Below are 26,796 nucleotides of genomic sequence, written 5' to 3' on the forward strand. Positions count from 1 at the left end.
TACGGGCTACAAATAAACTTCCACGTACTGTATATTTATAGAGCTCAACAAGTGTGAAAGTGTTTTCCGTTGAAAAAAGTTTGTTTACACTTTAAATTCTAAGTATGAAAAGTATTTAAAATGTATGAAGTATTTTCTAAATGATGCTAAAAATAAAACAATGATTTTGATTTAGTTTTTCTATTATTATTATTATGACCATGCATGAATCGACTCTTTCATAATGGTTAATTTTGAATTCTTGTTTTATTTTAAATTTGAACTTTGTTTATAAATGACAAAATCTATATAGCAAAAATATATATAAAAAAAATTATTATTGTTTTATTTTAAATTTGAACTTTGGTTAAGTTTTGTAAAAGAAATATAGCAAATATTATATTATATAAATTATTATTTTTTTAAATAAAATAAACTTTTATTTTAACAAAAATTAAACTGCACACACCCACATATACACATATACACACACATACATATACATATATATATATATATATATACACTCAAGCGAGCAAGGAGTAAACTGAATTAAGTGAACGGCTTCTGGCAATATAAATATAACATCAACAGAAAAAAAAATCCTCCCTACCTTACTTCAATGGTGTAAAGTGAAACCTAGTGACAGCACTTGAAAAAGAAGAGAGGGTCACTACTTTTTTTTTTTTTTTACTTTTCAGGCAGTGTTCAGAATCTCGGGCACCATCATGACAGCGTCGTTTCCTGTGTACAGCCGCCCTGAAAGCTCAACGTCCCAGAACAAGCCGTGGGCAGAGCGCTCTCTCTATATCCTGCTCCTCAACTTCCTGTTTTTCAAACCCCTTCAGTTGACCAATAGCAGCCAGCCAGAGACATTAGAGAAAGAGCTAGACAGGGTGGGAAAGAGACAGCGAGAGGAAGAGAGAAGGGAGAAAAAGGAGCCATTGGGACAAGCATCTGCTCTGATCCTTCCCTTTGTTATCTTCCTGTCTGTAGGAGACTAAATAACTACACAAGTCCATCTCCTGTGTATTCTCCCACCATGTTTATTATGTTTACAACCAGGGCCATTTCACAGGCGACTCCAGCACGCTCTTCCGAGCTCTTGCTCACTTTCTATTCTTTCCATTCTATGTGTTTTTTTTTTTTAAACAAGCAACACCAGGCTTCCCTTTTTTTGGCCTCCACTGATAAGAAGCTCAAACCTTCCCAGCTTACATAACTATGAATCACCATTCGATAACACACCAAAGAAGGATGAAGCCATAAAGTGGGACAGATCTGCAGTAGACCATGTAGAACTTTGAAATATAAATGACCACACTGACCGACCACAGCAGATTCCTAACATAAATGGATTGAGTTGCCTCCATTTAGTGTGGTGTTGCAGTTGCGGTTCTGGTGGGAAGACTTTTAGGATTCATTTGGACTGGCACGTTGACATAAGAACGCAAGGGAAAAGGGGAGGGTGGAGAGCCTGGGCTTTTGTTCTCCGGCTTCTAAGAGGTGGCTGTGTACCTGCAGATGTGGCGGCCCTGGCCTGGATAGGGAGGAGGGTTGCTGGTGTCTGCCTTTGTGAACATGTGCTTATCTTCCTCTCCAGCAGTCCATGGTAAAGCATCCGGCCCCGGCAGCTTTGTCATTGTTAATGTCTCCCGATGCTAATCTGACAACGCCACTTTCCTCTCTTCCACCTCACATTTTTTTTTCTGCTGTCTTTCTTCCTTGCTTCCTTTCTCAGTGGCTCTCATCTTCTCATTCTTTCCCTTGTCAAGTCTCTCAGTTTCCTCTCTCTACATTCCCTCACCTCTGTTTCCAAGGCAACTAATGAGATATAATTAATAAGATCCAGCAAAGGGGTGTGCGTGAAGAAATGAATGAAAATGGGGCTCGGAGAAGGATCGTGTGCGAGCGCAGATGGAATAACTCTGCACGCACTCACTCGTAACAAACTTTTCACACCATGTTAACTTCCTTTTTAAAACATGGCTTAAGGTGATGTTACGCGGCAGGACAAATGAGTTTGAAACACATTCTTCTCAAGTTGAGATGATCAGGATATGAGCAGTGTTTCAGGAAAATGGTACATATGTACATGTCAACAACAACAAAAAAGAGCCCTGGAGGGGAGACTGAAATATGAGGAATCTTACACAGGCGTGAACTAGACATTCTCTACATTTATATTTCAGCATTTCATTATGCAAAATATAATAAGAGAACAGAATAAAAGAATAAGGCAGAGTGTGTAGATAATGCTCGAGGACAAAAACCAATTGATCCTAAATAAAATCTCACATGGTTTCAGAGGCGTAACTGGATCAATCCGATAGATTTTGCGATATATTGGCACACAATAAAAACTAGGAGGCAACATTTGCATGCTAAATCTTATAAGTCACTGAATGATGTTCTGAAAAATGTGACTAATTCTAAACTCAAAGCTGAGTTCATGCTTAAATCTGGAAACTTGCCATTTGCATCACAAAAAGGAAGGATGTGATTAAAAATAAACAAGTTTCATTTCACACAGTGGAAAACGACAGAGGAGTTGAAAATTTCCTTAAAGGGGACTTTATACAATACTATTTGTGAAATATGATCTAAAGACATGTCCCTAGAGCTCCAGCTTACTACGGGAGACTGTGTCTATCCTTGGCTGACCCAAACACAAAGCTGTATTTGGTGATCAGGATATGTATTTCCATAGTTCTGAGAAACAAAGTCCTGTGTAACCAAAAAAAAAAGACATTCCCAAGAAAATAAGATGACACATATCAACCTTGCGCCATTGATATTGCAAACCCCTCATTCAAACCGCCGATGTTCTAAGTCTGATCTCTGTCATTATCTCTGCATTAGATACTCGGTGAGATACTCTTGGATTTAAGAGTGCGTGTGATATAGATGTTCATATATGTTTGTTTGATGAGCAGCTCTCTGATACTGCTGAGCAGACAGCCATTGGGTGGTTAATCTATGCTAATGACTGCACGCTCCATTCAACAACTCTCCTCTGACCGTGCTATACTCCCTGTCCGGATCAATGCCAGCCAAGACAATCTTCCGCACAGCTCGCATATAACTATAACAAGGGAAAGCTCGGTGTCAGTGGCAGGGAAGTGAGGGAAAGAAAGCCACTTCTCACCTCCAAAATGCCATCACCACATCCAAACTCTCCCAGGCAGTAATAACTGCAGGTACGGTAACAAGAGAGAAAAATTCCCAAAATGCATGATTAATCAGGTTTCTTTCTATTCTTAAAATGTAAAGAGGCACTTATAGGTAAGTGTCAGTCAATACCATCCATGTCATCTCAAAATGCCAATTATCATTAAATTGAATGACTTCTGTTTGCTTTGTTGCTGCCTTTCACTTTCTTAATCTGTTTCTATCCAATTTTGTGGCTTTAATGCAACAAAATTTATTTAAAAATCTGCAGAATGGCTCTGACTTGCGGCAACTTCGCCAGACTGTAAATCAGTGCAAAAATTCTGGGTAAAAACATCCAATTTTTCAACCAATATTGCAAAATTCATATAAAAATACACTAGAAACCAAGCTATTGTCACAAATAGAATGTCTATTATTTCAAATTATAAAAGCAATACAAACATGCTACATTCACAGTGAAAGAATGCAGAGCGCACACTAGACGTGCCCACAATTAATCAAGGATTTTAGCAAGGTCGAGAGCTGGGAGAGGGGCGGCCTACACAAGGTGACTTTGACTGAGAAGATGCCTTGGGGGCCGTGCTGAAAAAGCCATGGAGAAAACTTCAATATGGCTCTTGTTCCCACCACTGTCCCCTCCTTGATCATCCATTACATAATTTCTTTCAGCTCTCGCTAAATGTTTCACAGAAAAATGACAAAGACATCTGAAAATGTAGAAAGTCACAAGCAGAAAAGAGCAAAAAGAAATAGTGCAACTAGCCTCACTTAAAACTACCCTTTGATTGCACAGTCGTTAGGTGTGACGTGCTACTGTGAAGTTCACTCTTCAGCACATGGTAAATGTCATGACTGATTTAAAGCAGGCACTGGATGTGCACTGTTTGTGTGTGCGTGTGTGAATATGACAGGCAATAAGAAAAGGACAAAAGAGGGGAAAAAAACTTGTAATGAAACAAGAGAAGTATCACTATTCTCTTCACCACCGCCCACCCCCCTACCCTCTGGTCGTGTGCGGTAGCAGCGTTGTAACATAATTACTGCTGGGACACTCATATTCCCAGTGATCCATTTGCGTCAGTCAGGTTTCCAAGCCGAGCCGATGAATGGATTCTCAGTTTCTCAAGGATAAAGCGATGACCCTCTCCGAACAGTTAGATCCATTTCATGTGGGGAGACCACTGCGCTGGGTAGGTGAACGTTTGCTCGTGTTAATTGTAACTGGGATCTGGGATTTTGAAGTTTATAATAAAAGTGGTGGAACTCCAAGCCATCAGTTTAGTGCAGAAGTTTTTAAATGGGTATCAACTAAACAACTGAATATTTGAAGCACACTGTGTTCAACATTTATATCAGCCAATTTCCAGCTAAAATGTAATGAGAGTGTATTTAACATGATCTACAGTAAAGACAACAAAATGACAAAGACACATGTAGCTTCCATTATGTGACATATTTTCAAATAAAACCATTTCAGTGGGAAATTATTTAATTTTTTTTAAAAATCTTTTTCTAATTTTTTTTCACCCAAGTGACCTTGGTTACATCAGCAGAAAAGAAATTTCAAAAGTGGAACAAGTTATTACATTTCGATAAAAAAAATATGAAAACAACAATCATTTCTTTACAGTAATATGCTTTGATGAATCAGATTGGACATTTATTAAAACAGTATATTTTTAAAACACTATTACTATTTTAAGAAAAAGTTGGTTCAAACGGACAATTAATTCTGGAAAGCCCACTTTTTAGGATCTAATCAATTTCTGATGCATAAAATTAAGTCATGCCCTTATTTTTTTCCTCAATGAATATTATTTTGCTCCATAAAATCAGTTGCGAATGCAATGTTATGTTGTCCTTAAGTGGGTAACTTAAAGCTTACCAAAAAAAAATATCAGGGTCTTTGATTGATGTTTGATCGTCTTTGACATCGTATCTACACCAGCTCACTCAACATCTCCATCACATGAGAAATCAAAAAGAAAGACCTGTGAGCTTGTCTTGAAAATAATTTCATCACCAAAATCCATTATGACAGTATGTCAATGTGCCGACAGAATGTCTTGACACAAAAGTCAGCATAGAATTTTTCTTACTCCCCACTTTGGTTAGCCTCTCAAGATTATGCATTATTAAACTTTATTTAAATGTGCTCTTTGACTGTACTTTTTTTGTAAAAGGTCATAGAGTGTAAAATTACAACAGGAGTTCACAGGTCAAACTTTGGCACTAAAACTTTTCAATCTTTCAAGTTTTTTATGAATCTGTTGATAAATGAAACTTATGCTTACGGTGATTTATTTCAATTTCATGATTTTTTCAAAAATGGATTCTGACTTTCCTCTTGTTCTCTCACCCGCTCTCACACACACACACACACACACACACACACACACACACACACACACACAGTCGGTGTGATCTCTAGATGTTTGCATGAAAGCATTCTTTTGGACTTGTTGTATGAAGTGATGGCATGTGCTCCTGGCTCTCTTTGCATGATTGTCCATCATCACAGAGAGAAAGAGAGTCATCACCAGAGATAACTAATCCCCCACTGATGCACAAAGTGTCTGCCCACCCTCAGAACTACCCCCCATTTTGCCCAGAGCCACCCTGTGAGCTGTGTTAACTGGCATGGCGGTCTTTTGATGTTGCGCAGATCTCAGCTCAGAAATGATAAACAGTGGAGATGAACTGAGATTGTCTCCTCAGGGAACAGTGGCACATGAGTATTAAAGATGCCGTGCATTAATGCATAACGCGCACAACTCACAGAAACCTCCTCTGCACAGACAAATCACTCACAATGCTGTGACTGCTTTCCAAAATCTATTGAGCTGCCTACTTAAGAGTACAGTTGTGCTTTACATGGAATGGATTTAAAGATGCCACTTTTACCACAAATCGTCTAACAACTAAACCACAGACTGCTGTTAGCGTGCTATTAAACCACCGGTGCTAAAAATATGCAATCTAAAAAAATATATAAAAACAAATGTAGATTATCAGCAATTGACTAGCCATCTACAGTCCGATAACTACGGTAATCTCTGCAGCCAAATACAACAAAAAATCCTCACTTTAGAACTTCAGCTGTCACAGCAGACACCGAATGCTTTCCTCTGCCTGACCTGTGAGATACTTTAGCTTTTTACAGGAAAACTTTAGAATGGCTTACAATAAATATTTGATACTATGCTCTTTCCCTATGACATTTCAATCCTCTTCAGTCCCACTGTTCTACAATACTCCATTATGTAAAAGGTTTATGCAATCCGGGCAGCATGGATGCCAATGACTCATAAACTGGGAAAGGTTGTGAACTGATGAGATATATATATATATATATATATATATATATATATATATATATATATATATATATATATATAAAGATTGATGCACAATAATCTCTCAACAGACAAACACAGACAGCGTAGCAGATAAAAAAAGACATTCTATGAAAGAAAAGAAGGCAGCAACAATGAAACTACATGTCATTTGCTTGAAATCTAAAGCAAAAAGCTGTTCAGGATAAAAATGCTTCCCCTTGTGTGATTTTTCAAAATGACATGATGGCAACCCGACCCATAAGCTGCATCTCTCTTGGGGCCCATGAAGAAAAATGCAGTTGCAGAGTACCTACAATTTCAAGAGAATGTCAAAAAAAAAAAAAAACATCTATTTGGCAAGTCAAACTGTTCTTTTAATTTCATTATGGGCTGAAACGGTAGAATCCACTTAGCGTTATTTAGCTGGAGTCTGTTGTTAAGTTTTGAGGAAGGTTAAAACCACTGACTCTTTGTTTTGCAGAACAAGACCGCCTGATGAGAAATGGTTTGAGAAGAAATGAGAGAAAAGAATGTCGCCGTAGCATACATGCTCTGGAGAGGCTGCCATGACGATTTTTACTTCCTCCATTCAGCGCAAAACAATTTTAAAATATACATATGCTCTTACATAAACGTCTGCTTGCAGCTGCGCTGGTGTTTATGCAATGTACTGTTAAATGGAGGCACTTCTTTAGAAAATGCTTCTCTTTAACTAATGTACTTTAAATGCAGTCTCTCTTAACTCCACACAATGAACTAATGTTTGACGTGCACAGATATGCGTTGTCTGCATATGTTTGCTTTTCAGTCAGCGGGAATTCTTCGGTCTGTATAGCATAACAAATAATGCTTTCTTTAGGTAAGGCAAATCTTTCAGTTGCCTTATTCTAATGAGTTTTCAAATATGCAGAGAATCAAAGTGCAAACATTGGTTTAGGAACATGATACGGTTATTCCTGAGTGTCTGATAAACGAATTCATCACTGAATCCGACGGGATTTGCATACAGCTGACTTCATGTGCCACTAGAGGTCCAGACGCTCCAGTGAAAGAGATGTGGCATAGGGGTTGATGGGAAATGCAGGTTTGATCCTGACCTGACATGTCTAATTTCTATCATCAACGTCAATAAACTAGCTTTAAGACAGAGAGGAAAATCTAAAAATAAAATACAGAGAGAAAAGGGTCTAGTGTGACATTGTGCCAGCAAGAGTGAGGCCCTGCTGTTTGCCTTCCTAGGAATCTTTTCAGTCCAACTGTTCCCTGATAGCCTGTGGCCTGACTGGGTGGTTAGTGACGGCCTAGCTCTCTTCCCATGTGAGCTCTGAAGCGGGCTAGCAGCTAAGCCACTGACAAACAGCCGATCGGTGAAGAGGGGGAAGGGGGCGGCCGAGGGAGAGATAAGACCCCAGGTGTCAGAGATGCTGGCCAAGTATGGCCACAGAGTAGCTGAGATACCAGGCCCTGAGTTCTATTTCACCTGGATCAGCAGAGAGAGAGAAAGCTGGCAACAAGCAGAACTTTACGCACTTACGGGTGTAGTACAACCCAAGAGTTTGAGAACACAGTGACATGACATAGTACACTTGGCGGAATCAATCACCGTATAGTGTGACCTCAATTTTCTCACTAAAATACCGGAAAAATTTACATATAACCAATTGTAATACTTGCCAGTCACCATATTTGAAGATTGACCCATATTAATGTACATGTAAAACACTTCACCGAAAAAAAAAAAGTCACATGTGCATCTTATTGTCCTGTGTACTTTGCTGTGTTTTAACTGCTCAGACTTTTACTGAGGGAGTGGCGTCATGTTTTCCCTCACTGTAAAGTGCCAGCACCAGAGGGAGGGTGATGTCATGCTTGTAAAACTGATACCTCCCTGTCCTGGCTTCCACTTCTTTCTCCTTACATGGCAGAAGTCAACTACTTCATATCGGCCTTTCAGCCCGTACCAATCTCGCCATGCTTCCTCTGCGATATCAGGGTATCGGCATGGCAAGCCGAGTGATAAATAGATGGACGCTGCTGACCTGTGAGTGTTAATCTCATCAATGTGCAAAATCAATGAAAGGGGAAACCTAATAAAACATGTACACGCTACAGAGATTTACTATGGTTAACTATTCACGATATTTGGTTACGGCTCAGAACAGGATACAAGACTATGGAGAGAATATCTCAACGACAGCCAAAGCACCTGAAGATAGCAGATACTGTTCTCAGTCAAGTCATGTCATACTGGTTTTAAATCAATGAAATGTGTTGAATTTGACTAAATGGACAGAAAACAGGCTCATGTTTCTCTGAAGCTTGAAATTGTTTCCATCCGGCAACAGAATAGAAATCAAGATGGAAGAGGGCCCGGCGAATTCTTCAGCTGAACACCAGTAAAATAAAAGACCCCATTGAAATAGCATCTTGTTGAATATGGATCTAAAAGCACGGGCAATTTCCCTCTCAGCACAGTTAAGACAAAGAGCTCCATTTACATCCAGGATGGAGCTTTTTACATGGACATCCTGCTATCAATGTGCTGCAGACAGTGGAAAGATGGAAAATATTCCTTGACAAATCACTGGAGTCATATATTACTAGAATTACGTCTTCGCACGTAATTCAGGGGATTAGGGTAATTTAAAACTCCCTCCCAGTTAGATGTGACAGCGCGCCATAAGAATATCGGCAGGGTTCACAGCCAGATCGGACATGTGTTTAGGGTTAGAGAGGAATCGCGCTGTATAAAAGAGTAATTTAGCATTTTATATTCTGAACATATCTTCCTGTCATTACAATGATATAATGGCCTCATCTCCAGCATGGGTTTCTCTTTCTTCTCGCAGTGGCTCGTGATCAGAATAACTCTGTGCTAAAACTTCAATCTAAAGAAGGAAAATCAATAATTAAATGTCCACTAATAACAATTTATTGTATGGCTCTCTGACTGTCATGCATCACATTTTTTCTATCCTTTTGCAATCATAAACTCACCAAATATCTTCAACAACTGGGAAAAACACGGATGAGGGCCCCTTTTCTTCCTGTTTGTGGAGCATAGCTGCATTATTTCCTACTGTGCCACAGGTTCTGACATGACTTGAACCGCAACAATGCTCATTCATGATTAACTGATACAGTGTCACAAAACAAAACATTTTTGGAATAATCTTTTTCATCAGTAATTAATTACAGTTTTATTTCCTTCATGATTGAATGCGTTACTCTATCTAGCATTATCATTTTATCATTCTGTCAGGTTCAAGTGAGTTTAAAAAGAGAACTATGCTTCTGGCAAGAAGGAAAAGTCTTGTTAAACAAACAAAAAAAAAGACAGACCCAGGACAAGTAGATGGTTTTGCTATTATGATTTACATGCCAAACATGCTTTCAGCTCACTGTGACATAGGGCTGGGCAATTTATTGAATTTTCACAATTTATTCACAATGCTTTTGTTGCCACTATAAAACGAAGCAACATTGTAAACTGTGATGAGTTTAATGCACTTTTTACCTAGCCTCTGATGTCAACAGCATTTGAGTTGGTAAAGTAAATTAATTTCTGAGAATCAAACTGTCCATTTAATTTAACTAAATCAAAATTATGATTAATGTACTTTTTGTCAATCAAATGATTAATCTGCTGTCTCAAGTAATAAATATGCAGACATTTAATGTTGTTTATTATTATGTATTGTTATATCATTGCATATAAACAAAAATTATTTGCATATTCTTCCTTTACATTTTTCACATTTAGTTAGAATTTTGGAAAATGTGCCTTGTTTATTTTTATCTAGATTATTTGTATTTGTAACTAACTGAAACTAAATGCATTAAACTTTTAATCTAGTTTGCTACAGTGGTTGCTCAGTTGCATTTACTGACAGTTCCTCAATCAATAAATATCAAGATATTAATTAATATTAATATAAAATACTAAGAAATAAATATTAAGTTATTTACTGAACATCATCAAGAGTTTTGTCTAGCTATTTCACCCAGTCTGATTTAAACTGTAATTTGTGAATATTAAAGAAATGTAATAAATCTCACTTGTGTGACTGCAACACAAACATTACACAGTACTATGCTAAACTATAAAGTGATTTTGCCATCTCGAATTGAGAAGGAACTCTAACTAGTAGAAATAAAAACCCGTATTGTATCTTTTTTGAAGAAGTGTTTGTCTTTGAGCTGAAAACATTACAGACACTCTGACATTACAACTCTGTCATGAGTGACAGATGATTTTTCATTATGCGATAACAATTCCTTAAAACTACAAACACAGTGATGATAGAAAACAATAATGTGGCATGAAAACAACATCACATTCAAAACCCACCCACTATGATATAAGAGAAAAATAACAAGCCAGAAGGGATGTCGGCTCAAAACAATATAAGCACAACATTACTGTATGGTTCTATTGAGACACATTTCTCTCTTTAGGTGTGTCCACGATAGCATTCAATGCTGATATCCTGAGCACGCGGTGCAGTGCACGGCTGCAGTTTGAAGCACATATGAGTGCCCACAGAGCAGAGGTAATGAGAGACAGTGGGGGGGTCGGCGGAACACAGGTGCAGTCTGCATCACTCCTCCGAGCCATCAGCCGTGCCGGTCTCTACCACGCATTCACACAAACCCACCTCAAAGCCACACTTGCTTACATGTACCCTCAGTGACATCACGTGACAAAAAGAGGGCTGTGCGAGAGGACTTTCACAAGCTTTTAAAGTTATTCTTTCGTATGTGCTCTGTGTCACACTCAAAAAGTAATTAAAAGTTGCTAGAGGTCTTCAGTGTCACATGATCCATCAGAAATTATTCTAATATGTTGATTTGGTTTTCAATAAACATTTCTTTATTTTTGTGAACACCATAATTTTTTTTTCAGCATTCTTTTTCTTCAGGATTCTTACTTGAAGCTTCAAAAGAACAGCATTTATTTGAAATATAAATATTTTGTAAAATGATACGTCTTTACAGTCATTTTTGATTAGTTTACCATAAAACTGATATTTCTATCAAAATTAAATGTCCCCGACAGAGGACAAAAATGATTTGCTGGGTCCCAGAAGGATAAAGAGACACTCTGATGACAAGTGCAACAACAGATAATAGACATAATCCTGATCACAGTGGCACTTAAAGATAAACCAACACTCATAGGAGTTCATAATGAAGCTTGTGTCTAATCGTTGACCCGCAAAATAAGATAATCTATGGTAAATTACCCTCCACGGACTAGACGGATTAGTGTTCAACACTTGAAGGTTTTTGTTTTGTTTTGGTCTGGTGTTGAGTAACATGGGACTCCTCCCTAAGCTGCCCTCTTAACCCTGAGAGGGCAGCGTGGTGGCAGGGTGATGAGGCAGAGAGGAAGAGGATCAGTAGGGAAAGAGGATTAGCAGCTTTGGGCTGCTGCTCTGGCTCCAGCCTCACACCCGTGATGCCGAGGACCCAGCAACGGCCTGGATCGAAAGGGACACCTGAAGCCAGGTCGTCAAGCATGACTGCATCTTTGGGAAGGGCGAAGGAGACAGGAAAGAGGCCGTCAATCCTTAAGCTGCTGTGCACTGCTCAGCAGGACATGTGCTGAGTGGACCGTATGGGTGGCTTACCACCAGAGGTCACAGCCAAGGGCAGGGCAGTCGAAAGGTCAATGCTAGCTGTCTCTTTAGACAATGCAGGCATAGCTTTCACATTGTGAGGCATTAAAGAGGTAGATCATTCACAGCAGATGATATCTGCTATTAAACATGCCATTACATCAAACATGTATGGGTTTCTAAAGTGTCTTTATGCATGGAAAAACCAAATTGGTCAGCCAATGCCAGTTGAAAATTACAAACTGAACCTAACGAAACAATGTTTGCTAGAAGCTGAAATGCTTACGATATAAAAAATTATCTTCATATTGTTTAAATAGAAATTTGATACAGTGTGGCTATGGCACTCTGGGACTGCAGAGTCTCCATTAAACTTCTGATGGTCATTAATATTTAATAGCCTTTAATGAATGTCAGAAGTTAAATGGAGGTTATTGACAAATTGAATAAACATATTTGAAACTACAAAGATGGAAGTAGAAAGTTTGTTTACAATTGTTTTGGTTGGGTAACACTGACAACTTATCCCAGCATTCTCGCCTAAATTTGGTTCTTGATGACCCAGACAGACCCAACGGCTTTTCTAGGTAGTGACAAATAGAGAAACATGAATACATTCAGCTGACGTGTGTCTAGCCAGATAATTCTCAGTTGTAAGTCCCTCTCACATGCTCTTATTTAATTATAATTTTGTGCATGCTTTTTTGCACCAGCCGTTCTGCAACACTGGCTATGCACTTTAAATACGATTTAACCAATATTAACTCTGAAATCTTATCCTCATGTCAAAAAGTGAGCTGTATTTTCATGTGGTGAGGAGGCCTCTGCCAACTTGGATGCTAATCCCCAGGCCAATGGTTTGGAAATCATCATCGCTACATATTAAGAAGCTGCCTAATAAAGCTAAAACTGAGGAGCCTAAGAACCTGATAGATGGTTTTATTTGGCAAGTGCAGTGGAAACCTATTTACGGCTTGCAACAGACTAAGTTGTGTGTGCATTCGAGGTAAATGAGGAGCTAATATTTTGATACACGTCTTAAATGATGGTTTTTCTGTTTGCCTAACATGTTCCTCATATCCTTTGGTAACTTATTTAGAATCGAAAGTGTGGCAGTGTGGCGTGGTGGTGGGACAGGAGGCAGCCAGAGGTTTCTGGTTTTGGAGCTGCTACTTATGGGGTGACCCCGCTGGGACATCGTACATTCCGCTGGGTTAGAGAGCCGATCCAAAAACCACAGATAATAGAGAGGGAAGTCAGCGCAGACTAAAATCAACTGAATATATGCATGTGGATGCATATTCATAAGTCTGCCCTTTATGGTGATAAAAGCGGCCCATTTATACGCCTTTTATCGAATAAAAAAAATCCTCCGAGATGTTCCCAGAGGAGGGAAAAAGGTCTGCATTGCCCACACAAGCAAACTATGGCTCAAACATTATCTGCTGGGCTCAAGATTCTGCATCCTGCCTCCAGGTCTCACGGGAGAATGCTGGAATCTCCAGCTCAATGATAGGGTTCCAATAAACAATGAATCATGCTGCTCTGAGCAAGCGTGAAAGAGAGCGGTTGCACAAAAAGAAAACCGAGCGTGATTTAATGGACGTGGTGCAAAAGTACGGCACATTCCATTAGGCTGATCTGAAAAATATTTAGAACAGAACTGCTAAAGTGTCTTCACACTCTGGGAAAAAGAATAGGCCTGAGACAGGAGCGTTCAAATAAGTAATGAGCACGACGCGTCAAATAGAGAGTCAATGACGTCCCCTGAAAATGGCCTGTTTCCAGTAAGGATTGCACAAATGTGTCATTGAGTGGTTTTGCTGTTACTTGTTTTGGTTTATATTGGAATGACAGCAAACTAACATTTCAAACATTTCACTTAAGCTCAGTTAACTTACAGATAATTGATGCAGATGAAACAAAGATTTGACACAATCTGAGTCTCTAAATAATAGATTGCATCACATTATCCGCAGTGACAAATAATAAATGAATAAATCTTATTTCTAAAAAAAAATGACAGACTAGCAAAATTACATACCAGTACCCCTGTTTTTAAAAAAAAGGTCCAGCCTCCCTTGTTAAATAACATTTGTTGCTAACTTTGAGACTGAACAATGCATCCTTTGCCAGCTGCAGCTGACTCAAATAAGACACTTAAGAACAGGGTGTTTCACTTTAAATTCAGCTAACGTGAAATTAAACGTCAAATTAAACATTAGAGCTTCTGCACGGCCAGTGTAACTCTTATTTGGAACAAGACAAACAACTTGTTTTCAACAGAATTTCACCATATAAATCATATCTTGCATGTAGAGTACAGCAGGCACTCAACATTAGATGTCAACTGACCACATGGCACTGTATCATGTTAACTTCATTAGATTTAATACAAAAAAGTGAGGCTCTGTGTAATTAAAACAGATGCAGCATTGTTTGACAGGAAGAGAAGAAGAGCTGGGCTTACCCTAACAAACGAAGCAGTGCAATCCTCGGTCCTGGACCCAAAATATCCAGCTCAAGTCTTATTTACGTTCTTTCTTCCTTCGCTTTCAATGCTTCTCTCTACTTGACGCTTCCTGGTGCTTTCTCCTCCTTGGGTAAAATGCCCTGTTTGAGGGGGAAGGGAAGAGAGAAAAAGTGTTTCGCTCAGTGATTCAGAAGCATGGTGTAAACGCCAGCCTTCTCTTTCTGACAACCAGCGTTAATTGCAGATCAGACTCGCCCACACACTCCAGACTCTCTCTATTCACTCTCTCCTGGAAGGAGCTGAGAGCAGGCTGTGAGATTGGAGTGCTATGAACAGCACAGTGGGAGATGCTCTAACCCCCACCCTGCGTAACACCAATCACCACCTCTGGAGCTCGACTTCACCACGGCTGACTTTATTTCACAAGAACGGCACAGGCATGGACAGACGCCCATGGGACGACACACACTGAGAGTGCATCGTATAGCATAAGCTATAAATCTGTTGCGTTATACCCGATGAAGTGTAAGCTACAGTCTACAGCAAGCTTGTGGGAGAAATATTAAGAAGAGGGCCTGAGAAAACTTTGACAGCCAAAGTGCATTTAGAGCTCAAGCTGGAAGAGGCAAGAAGTCACATGTCTGTTAGAATGACGATTAAGGCGGTTGAGTCTAACTTGGAAATCTTATTAGATACTGATTGAATCAACTAGATTAGCAGTGACTGGGGTCGAAAAGAGGAGTGATTTCAATTAAATTAATGTATGAAATAAAAAAATAAACAGCAGAAATAGCAGCGTCATGTACAGGAAAAAAACCACTGATATTGTCAGCATCTAGTAATAAAGAAACCATACATAAACAAAAGATGCTTTATTAACAGAGAACAACACGACACCAATTTCAAGTGTGATGTTGTGCTTTATCGGATTTGAAGAGGGGCATGTTGGGTGAACAGCATTCAGAATATTAAAAGAATTCCTTCGCTGACTAATTCATTGTCGAGTGTGTAAACAGAAAGCTATTGAGTTTCAGTGTGATGTTTTCAGTGCTGACTTTGCACCCATGTTTAGTTTGGGCTTATTAAACTATAATGAAGTCGCACTGAAAGCCAGATGGAAAAAGTGTGATGGCATTATACACTTGACTGGGATATTAATTCTTTACAATGTACCTCAGATGAAAACGAGGGCAGCAAAACAAATTTAATTAAAACATATTTTGAAGTGGTTTGCAACAAAATAACTTCAGTGCGTGCTATAAGCACAGTTCATGAACCAATATTTCAGTCAGAGTGCACAGACATCAAACTATCAAAATGAACCAATTATGACATCAAGGCTGATTAAATTCCTGTCCTTCACAAATACATACTTCATATTTACTTATGATATTATATAAAACTTGGGTCCAGCTTTATATTAAGTGTCTGTAACTACTATGTACTTGCATTTAAAAAATTGTTTGGTACAACGTTCTTATTATTCAAGTTGTACTGGAAAATACTTGTGCAAGGTGCAATATGTGTTATATGGATTCGCTTTATGGTTAGGTTTAAGGGTGAGTTAAAGAGTAGGGGTAGAGTCAACAGTGTAATTATAGATTTGATAATTATAGAACAATTACAGAAATTAATTACAGATGTAATTACATTTTTTCAAGTATATACATGTACATAATTTAGATAACATACAATTAATTTTAAAACAAGCAATTGCTAAATAAGCAATCATGCGAAAGATTTAATTTTTTTTTGGCACTTCACTTCCTATACCTATAATCTCTCTGTGCAGCTTGAAATATTGAACTAATCAATGAATCTATGGTGTGCTGGGCCCTGACTACTGGTTGTAAGACTTTTAAAAGCCGAACAATCAGTGGGACAGACAAATATTCTTCCTGAGGTCATTTTCATGATGATGTACCGTGACCTGCTTGCCTGCCTCATGTGGCTCGTAATTACAATGCTTGTCAGACATTGATGCAATGAGCAACCCTATGAACACAGCCACATTTAGCCTTTAACATTCGGACAACAGTTCGAGACATTGTGGCTTACTTTATTATTGGTTTTATCAATTTTATATCTTTATTTATTAATAAATATTTTATTGTTAAATACTTATAATTGACATGCCTAAAACATTCTTCGGAGGTCAAAATGACACGTCATCTTGTAATGTTTTGTTTAATGCGAGTCCAAGGCACTTTACCGATAACTAAATGGCGGGCTACAGGGCCATTAACAGAGGCATGTGTAATCTTACAAGCACACGTACTACACTCTCTGCCTCTGGATGATTAGGCCGTTTGCTTCACTGTACATGTCAAAGTCAGCAGCTCTTACAGAAAGGGAAAAAAAGGATTTACAATGAATGCTTGTAGTACATAAAGGTAAAGCATTTAAAGCAATAACTTTTTTTATTTAACCTTTGTTTATAGTTTGTCTCTGTCCATAAGTAAAGTAAATAATAAAGCTAACATTTTAAACAAGCTTTTATTAAGGTGCCGAGACAAATACCAAACTATTAATTCAATACGATCATTTTTAAATTTCATGACGTGAAACAGTATTAGTCTAGATATTTTTTACTAATAACAGTGAATGACCCCATTGATGGTTAATGGCCAAAGTAAACATGAATTAAATTAAAATTAGATTTAATTGAATAACTTTAATGCAGTAATGACCTTGCATATGAGTCACAATAATGTACCACACAATTACTAGACCTCTCACTAGTTTGACTGGAGACCTTGTGACTTCAAGAATAACATTAAATCACAACTGAAATTAATATGCTATTATAAAATAATTGATGGCATCAATTTACACTTGTTTCAGTTTATTCACTAACATACAGTATGAGAGAATCTAATAAACCCTGCGAAGCTTCACCAATGTGACACTTCGTGCTGTTACTGGTGTCAACTATCCAAAGCTCTGCAAGAGACCAGCACCATCTAGATTTCACAGAGAAAACTATCTACAGTCACTTCCAAATTTCAAAATCTTTCTCGAAGTTCGGCATGATAAAATATCAATAACTTTCCCTAATATTCATAAAGCGGTCGGACGTGCTTTAGATGGCTACGGAGATAACATCCTACATTTTAACCCCGTTGACTGTGCGTGTTTAAACGTGTCTTAAAATGTAAAACATTTACTAATCCCTAATCATAGTGTCCGAAGTACAATAAATTAGTGTATCTAGTTGTCTCTGCTAGTTTGGATGTTTTAAATAACTGTTCCGTCCAAAAAGCAAGATAGGATGCAATAAATATCTGTCTTGCAACTTCAACCAGTCTTCGAAGACCAAACAAAGTACAGAAACACAATGTCACGCGGGTCCTGAAGTTGATCTTGCCCTGTTATGAAGTTTTGAACATCTGCAGGTGACACTTTCCAACCATATTCAGAAACGAAAGCTTAACGGTTTGCAAAGTATATCCACACAAATTCTAACTTTACAGTAGGCTAAATATTTGCTGGCTTTCCTAATACATGTCGTTTTCAATCGCCACTGCATAAATATTTAACACCGCCCGGGAAATAATGATGCGAGACTAGAGCGCAACATTTGCCAAGTGTCAAAGTGGACTGAACCCAAAACCACGCACGAGCTCTTCTTCACAGAGAATTACGAGCACGAAAAACAGTGTTGTCCTTCAGTCTGGAGCTCGCGACTCGGCACCAAACACATCCAAACGTGTTGCCGACCATATGATAAACATGTTTAGCTTCCAAAACGAACCGTAACACGTTTAATTTGCGCTCATCCAGTCTCACTCCACGACTCCTTCCTCTCTCTCTGACTCCGCTGCTGTGTAACATTGTTGCTATTTTTGCGACTCACCTTTTTTTTTTTGCGGTCCCCCTCGCTGTATATAGATACTGTGTATCAGTGACTCCCGTGGATACACTGTGACATAAATGTATTTTCAGTCACATTGACACACGGCTTCTATTTTCGGGAGCTGAGCTGACAAACTCAGAAGAAGCAGCAGTCGCTCTTGTCAGAACATAAGCTCCACCCCCAAAATGACGAACACTAGACGGAGTCAACCTTCTATGGCAAGCCCTTTTAACATATATTCTTTAAAACTAAAAAGTGTCTATCACCACATTACTGTTACTTGTTTTTTAAGGTATGAAATAATGACTAGGTTATTTTTCAGTTTCACTAGTATATCCCTATTAACCATACCAGGTTACTGGAATCTATAGCTCTACTAGTAGGCCTACTTATTTATTAGATAGCAGACCTACAGTAGGCCTACCTGTTTTTAAGACACTGGTGAAAATTCCACGGCTGTATCCGAAATCGCCCCCCTATGCCCTCAAATAGTGCACTATTTGAGGGGACAGCCATTTTAAGTGGTGTTCGAAACCATAATGGATGATCTCGAGTGCACTCATTCAATCCCACAATGCACCGCAAAAACGAGTGTACAACCGATGTACACTCAACGGCTAGAGAATCCCCAGAATGCACTGTGAGAGTCGCGCGCCGAGTGAATTCCCGCGTCTCACCAGAAGATGGCGCCCGCAGCTGAATCATCCATCCATTAATTTTAGAAGCGCTCCTCCATGGCATAATACAGCGTAATACTACACAGGTACAAATTAATTGTAAATTGACTATTAGGGTTTATATATAATTTCCATGACAGAGTTCAAGATAAATCCTTCAATCTTACTACTGGAGCTGCCCATATCAAATGATTATTTAACAGCAAGCAAACTATGCAAAAGCGGCAGTCCTTCCGGTGCACTCAGTGTCCGAATTCACTCACTCGTTTTCATTCACTCCTTCAAGTGAACTGTATGAGTGGACTAATTTAGGGAGTAGTGAATGAGGGTATAGGGGGCGATTTTGGATACAGCCCACGTGTTAAACTTAATAGTCACTACTATCTCCCTAGGTACAACTACATTTTTAATTATATTTTATGCAATGACTAGTCAGACTACTTTATAGACAGATAGTAGACTCTGCTATTCTTTAATATTGAGAAGGATTTTTAGAACTACATCGTTATCTTCAAGTTATCGTCCTTGTGTGAACGGGCCTTAACTATAGAATACAAGTAGGCTACTACAAGTACTAGTTACTAGATCTAGTTCCTAAAGATGTCATTTTACTTAATGACTAGTCAAACAGACTACTTTATAGACTGATTTGAATCTTATAAGTAAATTATCAGAATGTATATTAGCATCTAATAAATAGGTAGGCTACAGTCTATTTCAGTGATTTTGATCCTGCAGAGTTTAGCTCCAACCCTGATCAAACTCACCTACCTGTGATTTTCGAATGATCCTGAAGACATTGATTAGCATGCGCAGATGTGTTTGTTTAGGGTTATGCAGGAAAGTGGATCTTGCGAGCCAGATTTGAGTATCCCTGGTCTATTTAATTGCTATTAGGAAAACTGAAATACTAGTAGGCATAACTATTGGAGTAACTAAGACATACTAGTTCATAAAGTAGTGACAACTAAAACTGGGAAAGGTACTACCAATAACTTGAAAACAGAGGCTATTAGTTAGAAGTGCACAGTAGGCCTAATTATCTAAACCAGAGTTCAATGGAACAAATTAAGCAGTTTCAGGATAGTGGCTAGTAGCCAAAAAAAACTATTGGTCACTCTTGGATTTGCTTCGTAGTTATTACCGACACAAAACATTCTAACACTGTATGTAGTCTTAAGAAATAATTGTTACTTGAGCTTGCCATAAAACACGGCTTTCTCAACCTCCACCTCCTACTCTACTCGTGTCTCATCTTCAGTTTAAAAACAGATATTAAAAACTGAAAAACATGATGAAAACAACACGAAAGAACTCCAATACTGTGCTTTTGTCAGAGGTATGAAAAAAGCGGCAAAGCATTTGAGCGCGCGAAATGAAGTGAGAAAGGAAACCTCCCTAACCGCCACACCATGACATCACCGTGTTTTAACAGTTTGAGAAAGCGAGGAAACAACCTTTATAGCCAACTATATATGCATGACATCGAATCGAGGAAGTGACAGGCACTGTCGCACAAAAAGTTAACAAAGACGTCACTGTTGAGTAAAATCCTCCACAACAACGATTACTGGCTGCCTTTTAACTGCCCGTTACTTCAAGAGCCATTTTAATATTTATTATGGTTATTAGATTGACACTACCTTAGATACGATTGACGTAAGTACTATTAAACAACAGTAACAATAGGGTCAGTGCTTTTGAAGTGACATGTTTCTCACCCAATCGAGTCCCTCAGCGGTTTGTCAGCGACCAATCAGAGAAAAGAGGTTGCCTGCGTTTTACGTTGCATGTGTCCGTGTCACGTGTAGTTGTAGGCTCTGTGGAAGAGGTGTGGTAGCCTCCTGAACAGCAGTTGTTTTTGCCGGGACTTAAAGGGAATTTGTATTACCACCGTTTTACCACATGTGAAATTGGACACGCAGGAAGGAGATCAAAGGAATTAAGACATGTTAAATCAATGCAAAGTCGTTATACAGAGAGCAGTAAATAAAACAAACCAGAATCAGTCTGAGGCCTTCATAAATGATTTACATTTATAAAAATTAAGTTTGTTATGCTTATATTAGGCCTACCTTATTACTAAAATACTGTGAGTGTCATCACTTTCATAACTTTCTAATCAGCAGTACAGTTTAACTTGTGCAACAATGCAGATAAATTCACCAGGTGATTACTAATAACACACACTGATCTCAATATCCAGTGTTTTAAGCACTTGTGAGCAATCATGGATTGCATGGATGCAGTTTATATTTCATCTAAAGAATATCTTTGAACTTTGCACTTTGAGTAAATTTATTGACATTTTAGCGACATGTTAGTGACAAATCTTTTGAAAATTTAAAAATGTAAAAGTACTTCATTATATAATTTTCTTAAGACAAGAACCAGTGCCACATGAAATAAACTACAATAGAAGATATAGCCATAGAATCCATAGCAAACTCACGTAATCCCTGGAAAATGGCTATGGATATTGATGAAATCCCTGATTATGTGCCCTCTGTGACTTCACATTTTTTCACATTCTATTTGAAGCCTTGTAAAGCTGGAGCTGTACATAAAAATAGTCCCATCAGGGCAAGGCACATACTCCGGATCCCCTGTGCAAACACCCATTGGCACCAGAACCCTTACAAACCACACTGAACACTCAGACACCTGTGGTATAGAGATTAGCTAGAAAGAAACACAACTGTAACTGAAAATATTGTAGATAATAGCCAGTAAGCAGAGTGAAAAGATTATGAGATGCAACATTAATTTTAAGTTTTTATCAACTGATTATATATATATATTATATTACATATTTAAAAATTATATTTAAATAATGTAAAAAAATGTAGTGCATATACATTCATATACTTCAATACTGAACCAAAAGAAGCTGAAAACCTTTAATAAAACTGTGAATAGAGGAAACAAGTTTTCTAGGAGGATCTTTTAAAGTAAAATGAAAGTGGTGCAATCCTGCAAAAAAGTTACAACTTGCAGTGTTTCACTTTTTGATTATTTTGAGCATTATTATGATGAAGAAAACAGAAAATATGAAGAAAACTAAATATAGAAAGTTAAAAGATAGACGTAAAGATTATGGCCATCTTTATTCCATTACTTACCAATCATCAGCAGTCAGGTCATGTGTTAATATTTTGTATACAATGCATCTTCCCCATTGCCCCTCCCCATCTGTGAATGGTGTCTCACCTGTTTCTTGCGATGATCGATTACCTTCACAGAACCTGCTGGTAAGGCCTTCCTCAGGTGTCTTTCTCAGGTGTGCCACTCTTACTTTCTTAATTTCCCTTGTATTACTTGAATTTTCTCTCTCGTTCTCTGTCTATCTTTCTGTCTGCCTTCCTCTTTCTCTATTTTGCTTTCTATCTCCCTCGCATTCCTCAAAGCCAGACCAGCTGGCTTTGGACGGCTTTCTTCTTGCCCCTGTGAGGCCTGACTTCACACTCTCGTCGCTGGGTCTTTCTGCCGGAAGGGAGCTGGGCGACAGAAGTTTGAAGGGTAGGATCCCAGATGGACGCTGACATGCTGGGCATGCGTGTATGTGACAGGGCTTGGCTCAGGGGAGTGGTGGACCAGCCGCAGCTGTCACTCACAAATACTGAGGGTGTTAGATGTGTTTTGTGTTGTTATTATTATTAATAAACGTGAAAAATTGTGCTGATCGGAGAACAACAATGCCTGACTGTTCACAAGAGATGGAAGAAAGAAGGAAAGAATTCCCTGTCGGTTCGCTTTCTCATAATAAAGAAGGTGCCAGCGCCGGCACCAATATTTCAAAGTGTCTTTTTTTTTTTTTTTTTTTGCCAGTAGAAGTAATCTAAACGTGAAGCATCAACATTTGAGCAAAATTTCAATAGTATATTGCCAGAAAGTTTTGAGTTCAACAGAGTAGTGAAAAATAAGCCAACTGAAACACTTATATTTCCCTGCCAGCTGAAGTTAAAGCTTTGTATTGATAGGTCTAAAGACCCAAAGAATTGCAGTGGGGTTTATAAAACATACTCAAATAGAAGACAGCTGACATTTTCAGCATTGTACCAGACCACAAATAGCTCCAGACTGCTTAGATACTACGTCACCAATTAAATAAAGGATCTTCTAATATCGCTCATATAACAGACTATTAGAGCACATAGTCAGAGTTAGAGTTTCTGTCTGAACTTACTTTTTGAAGAACAACAGGCTCATTTGGACTCATAAAAACACTTAAGGTCATTGTTTTGACAGCAGATTCATGCATTATTACAATTAGAACTAGCCAGAACTAAACTAGCCAAACTCTTTCAAATATCCCGCTCATTGTCCACAGTTGCCAGCTAATGCCCAGCTAATGTTTCTCAGTGTTAAGTATTATCTGACCTTATTAACCTTATCCAAATATATTGAATTATTCATATATTATGTGAAAGAGCACCTTGATGCAATAGTTAACATTTGTTAATGCACTAGGTATCATCTAGGTTAATGTTAAATTCTATAAACTAATACATTTTAGCATTTCAAGTTGTACAAATGAACATTAGTTATAGAAATTAACATGAGTGAGAAATGTAAAACAGTATAAATGAACATAACCTAGACAAATAAATGCTGAAAAAACACATTTATGGTATTAACTGAACGTTTGTTTTTATTTTCACCATCTACACACTTGAAATGATCAGCAGACAGAGCCTAAAGGTAGGATGACAAAATAAAGACAGGATCTGGAATAGCGCAAAAGTACATCAGTATGTCTCTGTGCAGATTGAGTCTGTGCATTAGATAACTTTGCAGAGGCTCTAAAAATACCCTGTGTCTCACAGTCTGGCTCTGTTCTCTCATTACCGCACATAATTAACACTGAGCATGCCCTGCCAGCACTGAGTAGCGCAGCACCGCACACAACTGTCACATACTCATGCATCTATGTAACATATCTAATCAAATCCTCAGAAGTTTTCACCAACTACTTTTTCTCCTTTTGTTCACTCTCAAGTAACTAATATCGGAGCTCATAATTATACACCTGACACTCTCACAACTTTTATTTTCCATTTTTTACCTCACAACTTCTAAATGTAGTAGGTTAGCATATCCTTCAAATCGTCTAGTTTTCAACGACTTACAGACAGCTGCTTCCAGAGACAATAAAAGCCCTCTAATTTGCCCACCATTTGTTGAAGTTACTGTACAGCACCATTTATAAGAGAGAGAGAGAGAGACATTTTGTACGAGCCATAGCGAGTTCATTAAAAATTGAGCAAGGTCAGAAATGAAACCATTCCTCCCATTTTTCATTTAGTCCTTAATATCAAGAATCATTTAATTAATCTCGCTAAATGGCCTCAAATTAATTTACTTTGACACATAGCTGTCGGGTAACGTGACTAGAGATCTACTTGATAAACAAGATTGAAACTGAGGCGCATCAACAGAAATGATCTCTTGCTAAACTACATAGAGATTTTTATCTCATGTTTTTTTTTTTTTTTTTAATTCACACAAAAAAAGTGTAACAATGTTAAACTGTTCACTTAGAGTTGTTAAATGCAATAAAACTGACCTAATAATTATATTACCACATACATGCTTTCAGGTTTTCCAAACCACTTGTTTGTTATTTTCAGATCCTGTCTAATCTCCAATATACAATGCGTAATAAATCATTCATGTTTGCCTTGACACAACCTTCATGATAATGTTTTGGTCAAATGGCCTCTGCTTGTATTCAAGTGCCCTCTATCTAATGCAGCCTGTTATCAAGCAAAATATTGAACACCTTTCTCTAAAAATAAAAACAAAAAGTGTAATAAGAACAATCAATATCCTTGTGCACTTTACAGTATCTTAAGTTAGGACAGTAAGGTAGACGCCATAAAAAGCATTTGATCAATATGGCCAAACACAGAACTAAAACACAGAGGCTTTTATCACTTCACAAAGACCTTGTACTGAAATCATTAACACTCGACCAAAGAGTTTCCAGAGAAGATGTTCATCGAACACCTGACACAAGTACTGTACCTCGCTTGCTGCTCAACCTCACTGCAAAACTGTCTTGGCATACTAAGAATAGATACTGCCATAGGGGCAGTTTAACCAATTAGAAATTATTTACAAGGTAAAATCACAATTATATGTGATCAACACCCTGCTGGGATAACCAATAGAAGTCTTTGTGTTAAATTATACTGCCACAAGACAATATTATTATTATTATTATTACTTAAAACCACCATTTTCTATTTAAATATATTTTTTAAAATGTAATTAATTTAATTAGTTGGTAAAACTGGAATTCTAGCAGCAATTACTCTTCAGTCACATTATCATCTGAAAATATTGTAATATGGTGAACTGCTCAACTTATCACAGTGGAAACCACTGAAATGTTTTTTTTTCCTCATGGTTTTTTGATAAAAAGAAAGTTTAAAGTTACAGTCTTTCCTGTAACGTTTGATCATTTTAATACACCCTTGCTATTTAAAGCACAAACACAAAATTTTGAAACAAAATGTGTTAAAACACTCCAACTATTAAACTCTTGAGCACAAACCAAACTAAAGTTTCTGTTTGCTTGACTCTGGAAGCATCCCAACATGCTCATGCTGATTCACGTCTAAAAGTTGTGTAAAATGCAGAAAGGCAGATCCCCAGGGGAAACTTCCTTGTGATTTTCACTGCTCTTATAACCTGACTGTAATCATTGTGGCTTTGTCTGCAAAAGTAAAGATCTGTGGATTCGCTCGTCTACATTCCAGATGTTAAACCCAGAAGTAATACATCAAGTAACCACTCTGAAAAGCAGAGAGCTCCAGTAACAGTTTCCCAAAGACAATACATCAGCAAATATAACACTGTGGAGTAAAAAAAAAAAAAAAAAAGCACACTGCAATTTGAGATGATGTAAAAGTGATCATTGTGTTACATATCACAACACTGTCTTAAAAAAATCTAGAACAATTCTTTACATTTTTCAACTCCTTGGAGCTGAATGTGCATAATGCTGCAGAATATGAATTGTGATAAGCTCATAAAGCGAGTTTACATTTGATTTTTCCCTTGTTTTTGGGATTAGAGAGGTAAGCTTTTGTTTCATTAACCTCCTCCATTTAAAACAGCCAGTTGCAATCAGGCAATTTGACTCATACCACAGACCATTCATCTCATTGCCAACCTAATCCATGAAAAGGACTTATGTATTCATGTCTTACAAATGTGCTTGAGTAAAATCCTTTGGCAAGAGCGAGGCGGCAGAAGAAAGAGCTCTCTGTGCTGTAATAAGCCCTTGAAATTAACCAGCCCCGTAAATGCTTTGTCTCAACAAGCATCCCTACGCCAAGCGCAAAGTTTGTCCTCCCTCCCTGATCCCATCCGTATTATTTTTCCTCCTCCGAGACAGACAGAAGGTGCTAGGGACATGTTGTTGTGCATCTCACACAGGTAATAAATTTGTGTATCAGGCCTGCATGTCACAGATTAAGCGTGTTTTGTTTGGGAATGATTTATGAGAGTGATGTCGGTGATGCACTTGGCAGTGAAGAGCTGAGCTTCTGATGTTGGTGTTGCAGTAGCAGGTGGGGTGGGGTGGAGAAAGGGGAGGGGAGCGAAATGTCGGATTTGTATTACAGGAAGACTGATCTGTAGGTTCTCGGAGGATGCCTGCTGTAGCACA

The 26,796-nt window shown here is 38.1% G+C and overlaps 1 protein-coding gene across 9 annotated transcripts in view; it reads right to left on the reverse strand.

Moving 5' to 3' along the window:
- Window positions 1-22,658, reverse strand: part of LOC306842749 (myocyte-specific enhancer factor 2A-like) — a 91,761-nt gene extending 69,103 nt beyond the window's left edge. For 7 of the 9 annotated variants that reach the window (XM_079373804.1, XM_079373802.1, XM_079373805.1 and 4 more), the window contains exons 1-2: window positions 18,442-18,617; window positions 14,583-14,725 (exon numbers count right to left, since the gene is read on the reverse strand). The gene's annotated coding sequence lies outside the window, so the exon portion shown is untranslated. Of the gene's footprint in view, window positions 1-14,582; window positions 14,726-18,441; window positions 18,618-22,328 lie in introns of those variants that run through there. The other 2 variants (XM_079373800.1, XM_079373798.1) reach the window with 1 other exon arrangement.
- Between the last annotated feature and the right edge of the window lie 4,138 nt (window positions 22,659-26,796).

The sequence above is a fragment of the Barbus barbus genome, assembly GCF_936440315.1.
Source record: "Barbus barbus genome assembly, chromosome: 23".
Taxonomy (NCBI): domain Eukaryota; kingdom Metazoa; phylum Chordata; class Actinopteri; order Cypriniformes; family Cyprinidae; genus Barbus; species Barbus barbus.